Source organism: Misgurnus anguillicaudatus, chromosome 5 (assembly GCF_027580225.2).
Source record: "Misgurnus anguillicaudatus chromosome 5, ASM2758022v2, whole genome shotgun sequence".
In the NCBI taxonomy this organism is placed as follows: domain Eukaryota; kingdom Metazoa; phylum Chordata; class Actinopteri; order Cypriniformes; family Cobitidae; genus Misgurnus; species Misgurnus anguillicaudatus.
In genome coordinates this window covers 11,271,351-11,289,887 of record NC_073341.2, presented here as the reverse complement: position 1 = coordinate 11,289,887, position 18,537 = coordinate 11,271,351, and the positions used below count along the sequence as shown (strand labels likewise).

At 36.6% G+C, this 18,537-nt stretch overlaps 2 long non-coding RNA genes and 1 other non-coding gene across 4 annotated transcripts; 1 reads left to right on the top strand and 2 right to left on the bottom strand.

Annotated features, from left to right (window-relative positions):
• Positions 1 to 1,849: 1,849 nt before the first annotated feature.
• LOC129413783 (uncharacterized) lies at positions 1,850 to 4,447 on the bottom strand. Of its 2 annotated transcripts, XR_012369408.1 has the most exons (4): positions 3,794 to 4,441; positions 3,577 to 3,713; positions 2,239 to 2,593; positions 1,852 to 2,144 (listed from the first exon to the last, which is right to left on the bottom strand). It is a non-coding gene; the product is annotated as an uncharacterized lncRNA (long non-coding RNA). The 2 variants fall into 2 exon arrangements; XR_012369407.1 differs by having other exon boundaries at positions 1,850 to 2,144; positions 2,239 to 3,713; positions 3,794 to 4,447.
• Positions 4,448 to 7,250: 2,803 nt separating this feature from the next.
• Positions 7,251 to 12,959, bottom strand: LOC141363910 (uncharacterized). The gene is made up of 3 exons (XR_012369556.1): positions 12,635 to 12,959; positions 8,154 to 9,080; positions 7,251 to 7,897 (listed from the first exon to the last, which is right to left on the bottom strand). It is a non-coding gene; the product is annotated as an uncharacterized lncRNA (long non-coding RNA).
• LOC129413426 (uncharacterized) lies at positions 12,908 to 18,416 on the top strand. The gene is made up of 4 exons (XR_012369557.1): positions 12,908 to 13,034; positions 15,108 to 15,185; positions 15,275 to 16,822; positions 16,995 to 18,416. It is a non-coding gene; the product is annotated as an uncharacterized protein (transcript).
• Positions 18,417 to 18,537: the final 121 nt, after the last annotated feature.

Sequence of the window (18,537 nt, the reverse complement as noted above, 5' to 3'; positions counted from 1 at the left end):
TTTTTGAAAGTCTGCAAAATTCACTTGGTAATCTGTACAGTAGCGTTCAGAGTCAACCAAAGGCAAGCGTTCAGATCAGTCAAATGATACCGGTCTCATCTGGCTGAGCGTTTTTATAGGCACCGAGTGTGATGTCATAATGGTTCCATGACAACGATGTGTTCTACAGTATGGTTGTCATGGAGTTTAATGACTTTGTTCTGTTTACAGTTCAACTGTGATGAGTTTTTTTATATATATATTTATGTCCCTTGTGTTGTTTCATTAAAACAATTTACAACTTTTGGACTTTTTATTGTAGATATATATATAATATCAAAACTCTTTAATATGTCTTACTTAATGCTTATTACTACATTTTAAAATGTATTTTACAGAATGTATAGATTTTGTATTAATATTTTTTTATTGCATGTTCACTAAACATTACAGAAAAGAAAACATACAACATTACATAACATACATAACAGGAGGAGACGCATAACAGACCTTACTACATTAACGTACATAGTTTACACAGAGAAAAACAAACAGTTACATTTCCATTACAAAGCCACACGAACCAGATCATCATAAACTAGATAAGATTTTTCCCAGTATAAGAGATGTTTTCTTCTTTTTCTTAATTTTGTATTCATATATTTAGACCTATTGTGTTATTCATTTACAACCACTAGATGGCGCTATGTTAATTACCAGTAATGTTAAAAGAAAAAGAGTATTAGTCGAGAGTAAAACACAGACATGCTCAGATTGTATGGAGATTTTATTTAAATCATTAAAAAGCATCAAAGGTCATATATTTTAATGCATGATACATACGAAAGGTTTTTTCATTGTTCAAAATCCTTCAGGCATATCAAAAAGTTAAACACACTAGCAGTCAGTCAAAAACAGACATTAAGTTAGATAATAATCCCTCATCCCTTACAGCAGTTAAAGCATCAACAGAGTTACATATTGCTGGGTTTACTGCAGGGTTAAATTCACTAAACACTACTTAATATTAATTCCCAAAAACATTAAAGGACATTTGACTGATGAAGAACCACCACAGAGACTAAAGGGTCATGGTGGTGGACAAAATCCTGTATGAGATGAGAGGAAAAGATCTTAAAAATGTTTCCAATACCAAAATTATATTTTCTGCCCCAAACCAATTTATGCAACAATCTCCTATCTTTGGTCAGATAACATGAAGCCTAAATTAACCTCCTAAGACCGAGCTTTGATTTGTCTTTTTTTTCAGATTTCTACCAGCTATTTTTGGGAACCAATTAATATAATAACCAAATATTTTTCTATGAACATGAAGCAGTGTATTTGTCCATGTTTGTGTATAATAGGTTCCAGTTACACAGAATTAAGTATTACATATACCTATAAGTATCCACATATGTGACATCCAGGTCTTAGAAGGTTAAATGTGACATAATACAACTGTAAATAGAGATAGACCTTATTAAAAAAATGTAACCTTCAAGATTATATTTTTACATTACAGATTTTATGTAGAAATCTCTCAAACTTTCTTCACTGATACTCTGAACTTTATTGAACTACATCTAAACACAGTTTAAGAATGATCTTCATTCACTGTTATATTTACCTTTAAGCTAAAGAAGACTGTACCATTAATCTATATAAAGCACTGTACCATACCACCAAGAACATGTTGAAGTCATACTTTCTATTATACTATTCATTTTCATCACCACCGGGTGGCGACTGTAGATCAAACATGCAGTCACTGTTTCATTTCTCTGCAAAGGCTTCAGTGGAGATGAGCACGTGGACCCGTGTGATGATGATAATAATAAGAGATTATTCAAAGACATATCACAATGATGATAACTTTGGTATAGGGATGAACATTCCCATACCATCTTGTATATTGTCTTTTAAAAATATATATTTTCTTTTTTTAATCTATTTTTTGCATATTGTGTATTTTATTTATTCTAATTGTATTATTTTTATTGTCTGTATCCTGTCACACTTATTCTGTGCTGTAGAAGCTTCTGTCACCAAAACAAATTCCTTGTATGTGCAAACATACTTGCAAATAAAGCTCTGACTGATCCTGGTTCTCTTCTTGAAGAGCTGGAAGTCGCGGCAGGAAGAGTGGCATCTGGTGGAGGCTTCTGTGAATTACAGGGAAGTTTCAGCTTTGAGGTTTGCCTTAACATAGCATGTGTTTAGTAACAATCAAGGCTGTTTAAAGTCACCGTGACCTACCTCTCTATCGAGAATGTAGCGCCTGAAGCACTTCAGGGACTTGGTGGTGATGTCCTCCTCCTTCATCACCAGCCACTGCTTTGTAGAGGTGTACGCGTCTCCTGCACCATTTCCTCTCTTGGCCGGTCCCAGCTTGTTCAGGCTGCCGGATCTCGAGGAAAGTGAACGACCTGAGGCGGCCCTGCCCATGAATTGCCCTGTCCACATTGACCTCGAGGTAGCAGGAGACCGAACAGCTGCACATACCTCAGGAGGAGGTCCTTCACCCACCGGTCATTAATGGGTTTTTTTTTTTCGGGATGTCACACTTGTGTCAATAAAGCTTAGCTTGGGCAGCAATGGATCTATCTTCTTCCTGTAGGAAACAGCCTGTTATAATCATCATAATGATAAAAAATTACCATGACAAATACAGAAGGTCATGATTCAGGTTAGGGGTTTTACAGTCACAGTGAGCAAATTTGAATATCTGTGTACACATTATAAATGCACAAAGTCAGGTGAAAATTTAAATGATACTTATTTCCCCCACTGTACAGTATTTTACATGAGGTGATAGAGATTTATAGGCTTTTGGTCATAGTGTGGCAATTAAAAATAAAAAGTAATATTGAAAATAACTTGATTTGGGCATTAACACAGATCAAGCTAATACTTTAGCAAATCCTTATGAAAATTAACCAAATGTTATTATAGTAAAAGTGTAATAACCATGTTTTTTGGTGAAATGAATGCCATTTGTATGACCAGAGTGTTACTACAAATACCACGAAAATTAACCTTGGTTTTACTACAATCTCTTCTGTACAGGAATCTAATTAGAATTTCTATCATATTTTGGAACCGTTCCATTAGAAAATTTGTAGAGGATTTTAATGGGATCCAATGACATTTTTTGTTTCTTAAAATATGCTTTCCCCTATTTGATTTTGTACATTGTTGTTGTTACACTGTAAAACCCGATAAGTTAACTCAACTTAAACCGTTTGAGGAAAATCATTACAGTTTATTAAACAATCGTTTATTTTACAAACATTATTTTAAACATAAAACAAAAGTTTGCTTTTCAGTCCAAATTCACATCAAAACTAATATAAGATTTTCACATTCCTTATGAAATATATCAAGTATTCCTTTATGACTTTAATAGACTCAGTGTATTGTACACTTTTAATAAATCAGTGTACTGTTCCTTAATTCAAACAACATTTATACATGTTTAAGACGTACACTTTTCCCATGAAATATCCAAATGACAAAGGGTCACATTTGTCTATGCCAAGCATTGAGAAAACAACAAACATTATTGTTTCACTGATAAAATTGTGGTGTACTCACAGCATAATGAGTAACTGAATAGGTCCACTTGTAGTAACATTTCTTTAGTTTTTGTTGTGTTAATGGTCATAGATGAAAGTCAGTCAACCTCCTCAATGGTAAAGATCCAAAACTGCTCTAGACGCGTTCATACTTACCTGTGAGAAAACACAAAAGTATGAATAAATGTTTCACTAACAGAACTGTGGTATACTAACAACTTAAATCAATGTGGTACCTTTAAAGTTTAGCGTGTGAATGATGGTTGGTTGAGAACAGTCAGCCAGTCTCCTCAATGGTAAAGATCCAAAATTATGCTGGATGCATTCGTGCTAACGTGGGAGAAAACACACACATATGAATTACTTTTCCACTTACAGATTTATGTCATTTTTTCATTTACATTAATCCATAGGTCTGAAGAACGAGTACTCCATTAACTGGGGGCGGGGCATTCAAAGGAGCGGGGTGTACACGTCATGGTGAAAATGAAAATACTTTTTATTAAAAACACTGAAATAAAACTTAATTTTGAAGAAACTATGACAGAACAATGTGCATCTATCTGCATAAAATGCTAGACTTCAACTAAGTTTTCAACTAAGTTATGTACAGAAAGTTTAACTCCCGTTGTGGATGTGCACCATAAACAGCGCCCTTTTAAACACGTCCAGTCAAAGCACAAGCTTCATAACATTAAGCAGCTTTAAGTCTTTACTATTATTTTAGCTGTGTCGTGTCGTCGCCTGACCTGTATGGAGGACGAAGAGTGCAAAAATTAAAAATAAATAAATAAATACATGTACAAAGAAACATATAAAACAAACATAAATAAATAAATACAAAAATAAATATGCAGAGAAATATAAAAAACAAACATAAATGATTATTGCAACTTTGATTTCTTTATTTTTGTATTAAAATATTTTTAAAACTTTTATTTATTTCTGTATTTAATTTTTCATTTACACATTTATGTATTTATTTATATATTTATGTGAACATTTAATTATTTTTTACATTTATTTATTTATACATTTATTTATTTAAACGTTTATTTATTTCTACATTTATGTGTCTAATATGTTAATGAGGAGGGGGCGTGTTTTTCTTCAGCCGTAGCAATGGAGCACAGAGTGTCAATGCTACAGTAGTGTATACACGTGTTCTGAGGCCAAAACAGTCGCATCTTTTGCTCTTACAAAATGACACGCAAGGGAAGAGCGTGGACGTGATTTTGAGAGTAGTGCAAGTGAAATGAGAGAGGTGGGCGAAATGGCAAAAATCACCGTTTAAATCTAGATGTGCGCTGTGAACAGCAGCATTCGTACAGATATTTGTGTTTTTGTGTGCGTCATTGCATGAATGTGAGTATACACCAGTTTTAAATACAATCTTTGTCAATTAAAACCTGTTTCAGTTATGTTTCTTTGTCATTATTAAAGGCGGAGTCCACGATGTTTGAAAGCCAATGTTGATATTTGAAATCACCCAAACAAACACGCCCCTACCCCAATAGAATCTTGACTTTCTGTTGATAGACCCGTCCCACACATACGCAACCCGGCATTTGATTTGATTTGATTGGCTATAAGTGTGTTTTGGTAGTCGGCCCGTCTCCTTTTCCAACGCGTTTTTCAAGCATCGTGGACTCCGCCTTTAAGAGTATTTAGATTTATTGTGAATGGTTAAAATAGCGCATTTGGCACAGTTTACCTCAGAGTTACCTCAGAGTTTTTTCATATTTCGGGTTTTTGGTAATAATAAACTAAATTAATGAACAAACTCCATCGCACACCTGTGGTGAATAGGTGCGTAGGAAAAAAGACCAACAATTAGGTCGTATCAGAAAGGAAAAAACTCCCGCACACTATCATATACTTGCAATTTAAAATAATTTATTTGATTTGGTAATAATAGACTACCACGATGTAAAAGTCCATCCTGCTTCCTTATATCTTAGTTATTTAAGTTACGCTGCAAGATGGAAAATTGTTTTATGTGGAATGATTAATTATTTAATGTCATACATGCTGTCATTACAGTTTTTATTGCTTTTTAGTTTTATTATGCTTGATATCATATCATGTATGTTATTATTGTAATGGATTTGATATCATATGTTCATATTTATTTTGTAATTGTAGTGTGGTTCAGTGTAATAAAGTGATCCTGTTCTGACAGACATACAGTTAGTAGCCTAGAAATTATCCTCCTTCCAGTTACAACCTCAGCCAAATGACAGAAAAATATTGAAAGCTAGATTGCCACAAACTTTATAACCTGTGAGATGATGAAAACGTTATGTGATGCACTACTAGGACATTATGTATGAATTTTATAATGAACCGTAGAGAAGCATTTTCTTATCATTCGATATGACGTGAAAACATATTTATCGGGTCGCTTTCATATTCCGGTCTCAGCTATTGCCTGTACATATTATGTTTTAAAGCGTGTACTGAATTTTGTCTTTTAATATCACTGTCTTACTCCGCGTATTGGAGAACACTTAACGCGAAATTGTTGCCTTTATATTCTATGCCTATCTGCTTGCCTTTACATACGCCTGCATTTTGCCATAACTTTATTATGATGTGTAAAGGACAGAAAGCAATGACCATTGCCTGCTGATAGAAGCGAGGCGTCCGACTGGACGAGCCGTGTGTTTCAACTTGCGCTGGTGTTTGAGAGGGGCACGTTGGAAGAGGAGACTGAGCCCACAACTCAGTCATATGAATGATTACATCACGCGTTGTTCATACAAAATTAAGAAACGAGAATGTTAAAGTGATTTCAAACGCAATATTCAATATGCTTGTGGGCATCAGTGAAAGTGCGTGTGGTTTTTCTCCTTATCGTGCACAAACCTCGTTGACATCAAGCTCTATCAATGATCTATCAGCTGCATATGGCGTTTATTAAATATGATCAGTGTATTTCACGTGCACACCCTATCGTGTCTCACTGTCTGTTACCAGACCTGTTAAAGATGCGGTTTCTGTAATGTGTGCAAGAATCCCGACAGATGTTTATAACGCGATGTTCGGGGTAAAGAATATGCATGCTTATCCTGTAAATACATACAGAAACAGTGATATTAAATTACTTAAACTGTGATTTTTGCCATTTCGCCCACCTCTCTCAACATTCATTTCACTTGCACTACACTCAAAATCACGTCCACGCTCTTCCCTTGTGTGTCATTTTGTAAGAGCAAAAGATGCGACTGTTTTGGCCTCAGAACACGTGTATACACTACTGTAGCATAGACACTCTGTGCTCCATTGCTACGGCTGAAGAAAAACACGCCCCCTCCTCATTAACATATTAGACACATAAATGTAGAAATAAATACGTGTGGAAATAAATACATGTAGAAATAAATACATGTGGAAAAAATTAATGTAGAAATAAATAAACGTTTAAATAAATAAATGTATAAATAAATAAATGTAAAAAAATAATTAAATGTTCACATAAATACATAAATAAATACATAAATGTGGAAATGAATAAAAGAATAAATAAAAATAAATAAATAAATAAATAAAAGTTTTAAAAATATTTTAATACAAAAATAAAGAAATCAAAGTTGCAATAATCATTTATGTTTGTTTTTTATATTTCTCTGCATATTAATTTTTGTATTTATTTATTTATGTTTGTTTTATATATTTCTTTATACATTTCAATTTTTGCACTCTTCGTCCTCCATACACCTGTTCTCAGTTAAGATGTAATGTTAATGCTCGTATGGCTCTCTGGTATCTCTTGACATTTGATGTTTAAATATGAGATGATAACTCATTGAACTTTTGACGGCGCTGTACTTTTGCACCTGACTGACTGTATTTCCGAAAATCAGGGCATCCTTTTAAACCATAATGCCTCAGTGATGTGAGGTGTGACCAGCTTCACGGGATCGGCGAGTTGCCGCGCATTGCGTGGATCGGGGGTTTGCGGCGTGCACGGCAGGTGCGCGGAATTATCTGTTTGTTTTTGAATCACGCATGGTAACGTTACTGATGTCATACGCCGGTCTGCAAAGCTCAACGCGACGTCAAAGACGCATCTCCAGACCCAGTCTTTACTACCACATGCACTTGTAATGCTAACCAGACATCCAATGCCGCCATATCCACAATAAATAAATAAAGCCACATGATCATCGTTTTCATGATCGATCATCGATGCCACGTTCAAGTACTCGTGCCCATCCCTATACAGAACTGTAGTATACTCACAATATAATAAATGTGGTAACGTTACCTTTAAAAGGTCTTGAATGACCGTTTGGTTGATAACAGACAGACAGACAGTCAGTTAAAGTTAGTCCTTACTGAGAAAGAAACACACATAAATATGACTTAATTTCTCACTTAGAGAACTGTGGTGTACTCAAAGCACACTAATCTGCTGATAAAAATGAGTCTGAGGTCAAATAGCTGTGTCAATGTCACGTTGTTTCATTATATGTCCAACATTACACAAATTACTGTAACCGAGTGAGTATTAAAATGTAGAGTCACGACAAACAACATGTTTTTAAAGATTAAAGATGCTTTAAAAAGGTTGAAAGAGTTTGCAGTGCTTACCTGTTAGCTCATCATATCTGTGTCCTGCTGTTGCTTAAATATTTGGTTATAGTTATGGTTAATCATTTGCAGTTTTTAAGTTCATATCACAGTTTTTATTAAGTGAAATTAACTTTAAAAAATAATACGTTTAAAAAACTAATTTCGTTTAGTGACTTACACTGTTAGGTTTTACAGTGTATATACATAAAAAATAAAACAAACAAGGCTGAAATAAGAGGTTATGGGCTAAATAACCAAGGAGCACACATACTAATAAAAAGTATATGCTTTGGATAAAGCCGTCCACCTAATGCATACATGTTTCACGGTGGTCAACCTGGGGTTACATCATGTGTATATATAATATTTATGCATTTGGAGACGCTTTTAAGCAACTTAAAATCCATTACAAGCTGCTTATTATTTGTATCAGTATTTGTGTTCCCTGGGTTCAAACCCACGATGACCTTTTGCATTGCAAACGCAATGCTCTACCACAGAGTTATACATGAACAGCTGCTCTAAGGCTGGTGGAGGAAGCAGAAAGGGTAGCCATGTTGTTTTTTGTGTTAATAAGAAAACAATTAAAACCCAGCAAACCATACTTTGTAATTATGCTGTGTTTGAACAAAACAATTTCTTACCTCTTTTGAATAGAGTATTGGTGACCATTTGTTTACGCACTGATAACAGGTAAAACATAACAGACACAGTGACAAATGCTTATAACTATAATTATTTTATTACATACTGTAATCATATTATATTTGTTACTTTCAAAAGGTAAAAAACCTATATTACATTACCATGAAATATCATTTAATGCAAAGCAGTAATTTTCACAAACAATGACTGTGGTGCCTTTTTGACATCTTACATTCATCTGCACATTTCTAGGAGATGGTCTTCCACTAAGTTCCATATGGAATTCATTTTTGAGGTAGCCTATAAAATAAAGAAATAGAAAACATATTTTAACAAACCAAAATGAATAAATAATGTCATTAGTTGTAAATTCTGTTCATAGTCTAATTTGAGAGATTTGAGAAAGTAGAATTGTACCGTTTTAGAAAAAACAGATCAGTGGACATACATAGTGATATACTTTAAGTAGGTTGGTTGCTACACAATTTGAGACCTTTAATGGCTGATTGTTTGAATTGCATGAAATAACCAAGAAAACTCTCTAATGTAGTGAGCAGATCGCATGAAGTGTCAGTGTTGTTAAAATGAAGTGTTAAAGGAATAGTCTACTCATTTTCAATATTAAAATATGTTATTACCTTAACTAAGAATTGTTGATACATGTCTCTATCATCTGTGTGCGTGCACGTAAGCGCTGGAGCGCGCTGCGACGCTTCGATAGCATTTAGCTTAGCCCCATTCATTCAATGGTACCATTTAGAGATAAAGTTAGAAGTGACCAAACACATCAACGTTTTTCCTATTTAAGACGAGTAGTTATACGAGCAAGTTTGGTGGTACAAAATAAAACGTAGCGCTTTTCTAAGCGGATTTAATAGAGGAACTATATTTTATGGCGTAATAGCACTTTTGGGAGTACTTCGACTCTGAAAAGTCCGTTCCCCTTCTCCCTCTCATAATGGGAGAGGGAGGGTGTTACTGCGCCGAGTCGAAGTAATCCCAAAAGTGCTATTACGCCATAAAATGTAGCTCCTCTTTTAAATCCGCTTAGAAAAGCGCCACGCTTTATTCTGTACCACAAAACTTGCTCGAACAACCACTCGTCTTAAATAGGAAAAACGTTGATGTGTTTCGTCACTTCTAACTTTATCTCTGAATGGTACCATTGAATGAATGGGGCTAAGCTAAATGCCATCGAAGCGTCGCAGCGCGCTCCAGCGCCCACGTGCACGCACACAGACGACAGAGGGATGCATCAACAGCTCTCAGTCAAGGCAATAACATATCTTAATATTGAAAATGAGTAGACTATTCCTTTAAGAAGTGTCCGTTCGATGCACGCTTCAGAATCTGGGCGGACTCAGTAGGGCATCCGGGGATTTCTCGCCTACTGATTTTATGGATACTGACTCGGCGCAGTAACACCCTCCCTCTCCCATTATGAGAGGAAGAAGGGGAGCGGACTTTTCAGGTGAGTCGAAGTACTCCCAAAAGTGCTATTACGCCATAAAATATAGTTCCTCTTTTAAATCCGCTTAGAAAAGCGCTACGTTTTATTTTGTACCACCAAACGACGTATAACTACTCGTCTTAAATAGGAAAAACGTTGATGTGTTTGGTCACTTCTAACTTTATCTCTGATTGGTACTATTGAATGAATGGGGCTAAGCTAAATGCTATCGAAGTGTCGCAGCGCGTTCACGCGCTCGCGAGCACGCACATTGATGACAGAGGGATGTATCAACAATTCTTAGTTAAGGTAATAACATAGTTTAATATTGAAAATGAGTAGACTATTCCTTTAAGTAGTACACGTGCCTCTGAGTCTGGCGAGAAATAGTCCAAATTCCCGCTAATGTTCGCCTACCCTTCTACGTATACTGAGGCTGCGTTCCACTCCAGTTTTAGACACACACTCGCGAACTTCCCTAAGCACTTCCCCTCGGGGGAATCCCTGTCGCCATTTTGAAGTGCGTTCCACTTCGTCAAGTGGACGAGGGAAGTTTGTATGGACAGACCCTCGCTCCCTCGGTCAAAATCGTCTGCTTCATATGTACACTTATATGTACACTTCATGCAGCTTCATATCCCACAATGCAACACGATTGTGACGTCACTTCAGCAACTCGGGCTTTTCACATGGAGGGGGCGGTCTCCACTTTCCATGTGATCAAGTGCTTAGGGCGATCCATTTGAACCCACTTCAAGTGTTCTAGTAGTAGTGGGCACTCGTACAACGTAAGCAATGACGTACATCCGAGTGAACGAGACTGAGGGAAGTTAGCGAAGGAAGTTCATAAAAAAACGAACTGGAACGCAGGGCTAGGTTTCGGACATACTATTCGTTCGCCTACTCCTTTTTGCCTACTATATAGTACGGTAGTATGCGGTTTCGGATTCAGTCCGTCCCCTAAAATGGCCGGCACTACCCAGAATGCAATTCGAGCTAAAATTTTATTCCGAAACCGTGTGAGAATAAAACTTTATTAAAAATGCTGTTGTTATCATTTATAATTGTATTTGACAACAACACAAACTAAATATATACTAATATTTAATTATATAGTATAGCCTACATTTCTGCGTCTGTACCTGTGTAGTTTAATTTAATGTGACAAAGCTAATCTGTCGGTATAAATCCAAGCAATTTTGGTGCGGGGCTGTCGCGTCATCTGTTTACTCACCGCAAAATGCTGTATATTTTTGTTTGTTTGTTTGTATGTTGTTGTGATTCGTATTTATGTTACGGGTCCCAGGTCACGTGGGACTCGCGAACAGATTAATAAATTTAAATAGTTGAAATGCCCTGAGTTAACAGGAAAAAACAAAGCAAGGAGAAACAGAGTTAAGTGGCTTTCCTCTGCGTAGCTCAGTAGTTTCTTTTATTAACACATTTCTATAATTTAACAGCATACAATAAATCCTATTTTAATATCCTCAATCACATGTCACACATAAATCACAATAATCTATCAACACACAGTTCTGCACTACTACCATAAACAATAAAATGTTCAAAAGATGCATCTTAATATACATTAAAAGTACTTCTCAACTCAGAATAAATCTGTTTAAACACTGACTCAATGTGACCAGTCAAAATGATACTTTGTATCTCCTGCATTGTGATACAGCTGTTTACTCAAACTGCAAGTTACATTACATAATTGATTATTGTATTGTATGCTGAAAGTCTCTAAGATATATACATATATACAAATAAAATCACAATTTATGTATCTGTTGTTTGCATTCTAAACCCCTTTATATTTTTACAGTCCAACTGAATAACAAACATATAGCACAGATTCCCCATCGCTATAAACTAACTAGAAATCGATTTACTAAAATGTATATACTATCAAGATATGCACTTGCATGTAGTTGTTGTTCATGACTATAAACCAGGTTTCATTTTGTACAGTAAATTCACATACCTGAGTTAACAGGAAAAAACAAAGCAAGGAGAAACAGAGTTAAGTGGCTTTCCTCTGCGTAGCTCAGTAGTTTCTGGAGTACACACACCGCATCACCATGGTAACCTGCAACTGTTACTCCCCCCTACTGGCTGAACTGTTTTGTTTTAAAACTCAGCTTTAATATTAAAGTCATGAAAAGTGCAATATCATCATTAAATTATATATAAAAAAAGTAAATACATAAATAAATTACAATCAAAACAATAGACATTAACATTGTGATACTTATAGGTGTATCACATTTATACAGAACGAAACTTTTTTATTTTCTGAGCAAACAAAATGGTGGCCCCCGGGGAGTTGGTGCCCAACGCAAAATGTGTCTCTTCATGTTTGTCAGAGTCATGTTAATAAAAAACGGAGTAATTTACATACCTTTATATTGAAATATGACCTTCAGTCGCAGGCCTTACAAAAATACTCCTACATGGCAGGGCACGCGCAATTGGCCCTATTTCTCACGCTCTTTCGACCAAATCCATTTTCTCACGCAGGCTCGTGCCCACCACTAAGATCCAGTGGTGTGTAATAACAATCACTATTGGAATAATTGCCTAATATATAACTTTAAATACTGTGCAACGCCTATCTCTATCTGTCTGTCTCAATCAGCAGTCTAAAGTGCTTGTCAAAATCAAAATGATGCGATAGCCAATCAAATCAAAGAAGGTGGAGTTGTTTACAGTATCCGGAGCGCGAGCTACAAACTACAGAGCGAGCACACGTATCCGCGATGTTTCAGATTGTTAGCGGTGGCGAAAGTGCAACACACGATGTAAGTAACTAAACCAGTTACATTTAAGGGTTTCAAGCGTAGCCTACCTTTTTATTTTCTACTGAGAACCACCTCAACACTTCTCATGTTGCTAGTACTTTGCCGTAAAGATTGAAGGAGTGCTGCGTAGACCGTTTCGGCCTATGACATCAGAGTACCGCGAGAGTATGTCGAAATGTTACAAAATGGTACACCTTTACCATTGCTCTCGCGGTACTGTGATGTCATAAGCCGGAACGGTCTGCGCAGCACCATAAAAAGCATCAAGGTCTGGATAAAAAGCAGGCCTTTCCATATTCCATGCACGCAGATACCCTCAAAAACTGGAGATTTAACCTCTTAATTAAAAATAAATATAATCCCAATAGAGAATCTTTGGAGGGAGCTCAATCTGACTGATCTAGAGAAGATCTGTGTGGAGTAGTGGGCCAAAATCCCTCCTGCAGTGTGTGCAACCTGGTGAAAAACTAGAGGAAACGTTTGACCTCTGTAATTGCAAACAAAGGATACTGTACCAAATATTAACATTGATTTTCTCAGGTGTTTAAATGCTTATTTGCAGCTGTATCATACAAATAAACAGTTAAATCATACATTGTGATTTCAGGATTTTTTTAGATTATGTCTCTCACAGTGGACATGCACCTACGATGACAATTTCAGACCGCTCCATGATTTCATATAGATCATTTATTATAGCATCTTAAAATTGACACTTTGTAGGTGTGAACAAAAATTTGCCCTTATTTGGGTGTGTCTTTTACAATGCAAATGAGCTGATCTCTGCACTAAATGGCAGTGCTGTGGTTGGAGAGTGCAGATTAAGGGGTGGTATTATCCCCTTCTGACATCACAAGGAGTGCCAAATTTCAATGACCTATTTTTTCACAGGCTTGCAGAGAATGGTTCACCAAAACTGAGTTACTGGGTTGATCTTTTACACATTTTCTACCGTACTTTCCCGACTATAAGCCGCACCGTAATATAAGCCACATCATTTAAAAATGCGTCATTGAGACAAAATTACTTAGTTGGTTTTTTTTAGAAATTTATTTCACAAAATCCAGCCAAAGAACAGACATTTAATCTGGAAAGGCAAGTTATTCAATTAAACAATAGCAGAACAGCAAGCTAAATAGATAGATGTCTGCACGTTAAAGTAATATTATCAGTTAGTTAAATTATAAACCATAGCAAGCAGAACTTACCTGGAAGGTTGAATAAATTAACCGAACAAGCCAACTAGCGTGAAGTTCGCATACCTGTCATTCCACATCACTGAATCCATTGAACTACATAAATGCAGAAGCAGCATATAGCGGACTATCGCAGCTGTAGACAGTAATTTTGTCTCTTGCCTCATAAATGTCTAAATTAATTCATACTGACTTACAAGGCGCACCTGACTATAAGACGCAGCACCAACCAACCAACGGTAGGTTGATGGAAGCACTGGGGACTCAATTATAGAACTTAAACATGGAAAAAGTCAGATTTTCATGATATGTCCCCTTTAAAACCTTTTATTAAGGACATGAAAGTATTAATGATATAAAAGTAAATAACTTTAACTGGAAATCTGAACTATTTGGGTCCAAAATTGCAAGTGGGGCCTCGTTTGACTTGCATGACTGAAATAACTGCCTGGAGGTGTTGCAAACATTGCCGCCTAGTTGCACGTCTTCCCTAAAGGGACTTTGGTTTAGGGCAGCTTTGGTACAAACTTTACATTGGTCTAATAAATTTAGATAAGATATTAAATAGACAACAAAATATCAAACCATATGACAACCGCAAACAATTTCCACCTTTGTTCATTACTAACTACACTTTTAAAGTGCTATAGTAGTTACTTGTGGATTATAAGAAGACGTGCTTTACCATCAGATGGGCTTTACCATATATACTGTATAGCTTATACATGGTTAAAATAAAGAAAAACATTCTCTAGGACCAAGGTACTACACAAGACGACAACAAGACCCATACATAACTGTAATATAAGTGTGCAAGACTTCAAGCCCATGTGTAATTATTTAGATAAAACAATGCACTTTTTTCCCTCACCTACAGGTGGAGCTAGAGGATTGTCGCCTGAGGCTTGGAGAGGAAAGGAACGCCAGACTGAAAACCAACTCTCGTCTGGTGGAGGTACACGTTTCCCATTACGTTCTGTTTGTAAAGTGAATAGATCATTTACACATTATGTGACTTGATATAAATATGTGTCTGGTTTATAGCTGGAACTGGAGAATGAGCGTTTGCGCAGTCTGAACCTCTCTCTGTCTGAAGCTCATATGAGCACCCAAGGCCGCCTTAATGCACGGGCTTACCTGGGCTGAAGCCCAGGGGCCTCCCAAGTTCAAGGGCCTCCCAAGTTTGCGTTCATGACGAGCTGAAAATGTCATATTGTTTTGTAACTTGTCGGGTTTTCTGTCAATCACTCTAATTGGACGTTACATGGCTGCTGATTGGTCCGTTGTAACTTAACGTGAAATAAAATGTCAGACGTAACATATTTTTTATTCTGCGTAATGTAGTGCGCGTTGTCAACTTGACATTCCTGCACGTTAGACTGAGTGTGACAGAGAAACGGGAAATAATCCACCAACAAATGAAAGAGTAATTTCTGAAATTTCATAAGCACTAGTGAGGTGCAGCTCTCTCTCTCTTTCCTGCGCGCGCTCGCTCGTTCGCTCTCTGTGCTCGTTCAGCTCTCTGGCATGGCATGCAGAAGTCTCTGACCCGTGCACAAGAAACTGTGCCGCTAAATTAAGAAAGGAGTTCCCGCACATTATGCTGTTAGTTGTTATAAAGTTTAAGTTTACTCGCGTTTATATCAGTGACGCGTGCGCAGCTGGAGCGATGTAGTTTGACGCGACGTCAGCTCACAGTACACACATCTGTTGGTAGAAAGACGAGAAAGAGACGCAACGGTAAAGGTGCAATTCTAAGAAAGTAAAGAGCGACAAGACCATCTCAAATGATCATCCCCTGATAGCACCATTATAATCTCATTATCTAAAGATCTTATATACAGGTATGTTCCCTGTCTGTCTTGTGCATATTCATACTTGGTCGGTTTACATGCTTATGTATGCATAAATACTAAATACAATGCATAGCATACTATATCTTCAATAGCCTACAAAATAAATAACTGATTAAAAAACAAGATTCTGTCTATAAAGACTTATCTTTTGTTATCATTAATGCATTTAACAAGATTATGTCTATAAAGACTTATCTTTTGTTATCATTAATGCATTTTCACTTTAAAACAAACTTTAACTTATTATATGTTTAAAACTGTGGTGAGCATTTAGTTAGTGATTGGCAATTTTCTGCAAATAATATTCCAAAAACTATATAAACATAAAGCTTATAAACATATAAACTTTCACACATTTTGGTTTTATTATCACCACAAGTTGCTGTATGTGGTTGTTAAATAAAGTGTCTTGTGTTTATGCTCAAGTGGGCTCAGTGATATGTTAATAACAATATTATGGTGTTTTCTGGCTCAAAGGGGGAAAACTCACTGTTGTATGTCTCGAAAGAAACTAATGCATTTTGTGATGTAGATTACCTAGATATTACACTTAGAAAAAGAGACTCTAAATCGATGGGAAGGGGGGCCTACAAAACCTCTTAGCCCCGGGGCCTCACATTAGGTTAAGGTGGCCCTGTGAGCACCTCTGTTCTGGATGATGAACGTGTGCTGGAAAACATCGAGTCTTCCTTTTTTGCAAATTCCACGCCTTCCTAGATCTTCTTAAAGATGCTGGGTCTGTCTAATCTCCTATCAAACATTTACAATTACTGAAAAATCCTCAAAATACTTCATTTCTTTTTGACTGAACAAAGAAAGATATAAACATCTTGGATGACATGCGGGTGAAAAAATAATACAAATGGTTTTTTTTATGAAAGTGCAATATTCCTTTAATTATACTGTAGGCTGGGCCAATTTGCATCTATGGCTGGGATTGACCAATCAGACTTTGGAATACTTGGGAATCCTCAGCTTTCCTCAACAGAGAGAAGGCCTATAGGCCACAATGACCAGGCAAATGAGGAGAACGTAGCAGCAAGTAGACATACAGTCGTAGATTTTTTTTAATGTATTTTATATTTATGTTGGTTGATTATAATTGCTGTATTTACTCCATACAGATGATGGGTGTCCTTGTATCAGGTACGTCTGCTAACAATGTAGACGTTTGCCAGAGCCAACCACTACAGGAATTGCCTTTAATTCCAGCCAGCATGAGCCGCGCCTCTCCCATACTGCAGGAGCCACTCGCGTTTGAAGCTCCCGAGCAAAGAGCCAGCGCAGTCTCTCGCTCAGGGAGTTCACTCAGCAGTGCCAGCACTCAATCCAAAGGCTTAAAATCCTACAGATCAAATGGATCTGAGGGGAAAGTGTTTTCAGCCGTCGGCTCGAGAGCATCTAGTCTGTCTCATTTGGGTTCAGGAGTGATTCAGGAAGCCAAAAGAGTTCTGCTGGACAGCTCGGGTTTTAGCCAGATATAAGATAAAGAAATCTGTGATGATGTGATTCGACTTCATGTATTTATTGGAAAGTTAATGGATTACCTGGCATCCACAGCTATCTGTGTGTTTATTGCTTTGTCCAGCATTCTTTTATGGAGCATCCTTTACCACTGCACGTTTTTGATGCCAGGTCTTATGCTACCTTTCAGACAACTCAGATTTAAGATATTTCCCACCTCAACCCAGAAATAATGTTACTAAACTCTTAAAAAGTTTAGAGGCTTGTTTTGAGGTGGGAAATATCTGCAATCCGAATTTGTCTGGAACACATTGCAGTCTCTATTGAACTCATATCTTAGCTGATCACTTTGATTCAGATTTGTGAAATGTGGAAGACATCCTAAACGCGCAGTGCTAAAATGAATTTTAGGATCACTGCTATAGACCATGAAGATGAATTTGTTCCATAAGACTACACTTTACTTTTACTTGTTTAATAACTTTAGGTTTTTATTTTTGTAATAATTGAATTCATACACTTTTATGTGATATAAATCAAATGTGTTGTTTATGAATTGTTGTCAAACTGATGTTGGATTTTCTATGGATGGTTTACAGTACACACTTTGGTTTATAGCATTTTTCACTTAAAATAAATATTTCACAAGTGTCCACAGCTTAGGTGGATCAATGCTTTATGTTTACAATGTGCAATTGGATTATATTGGATTTATATGTTACATTACAAACCGGCCTTGACGTTAACTTTTTTGCTCACCAGCCAAAGATTTAATAATTTTAAAGGTCTTACGTCTGTGAACATTTTATTCGACTTCATTCAGCGCTGAAAGAAACGGCAGGCGGATGACGTCAAAGTACCGCGAGTTCGATTCGACATATCATATGGAGAAGGGTAATTTCGACTCGCTCTCGCGGTGCTTTGACGTCATCCGCTTGTCAGTTCTAGCGGCACCGCATGAAGTCGAAGAAGCCTGTTGACAAAACT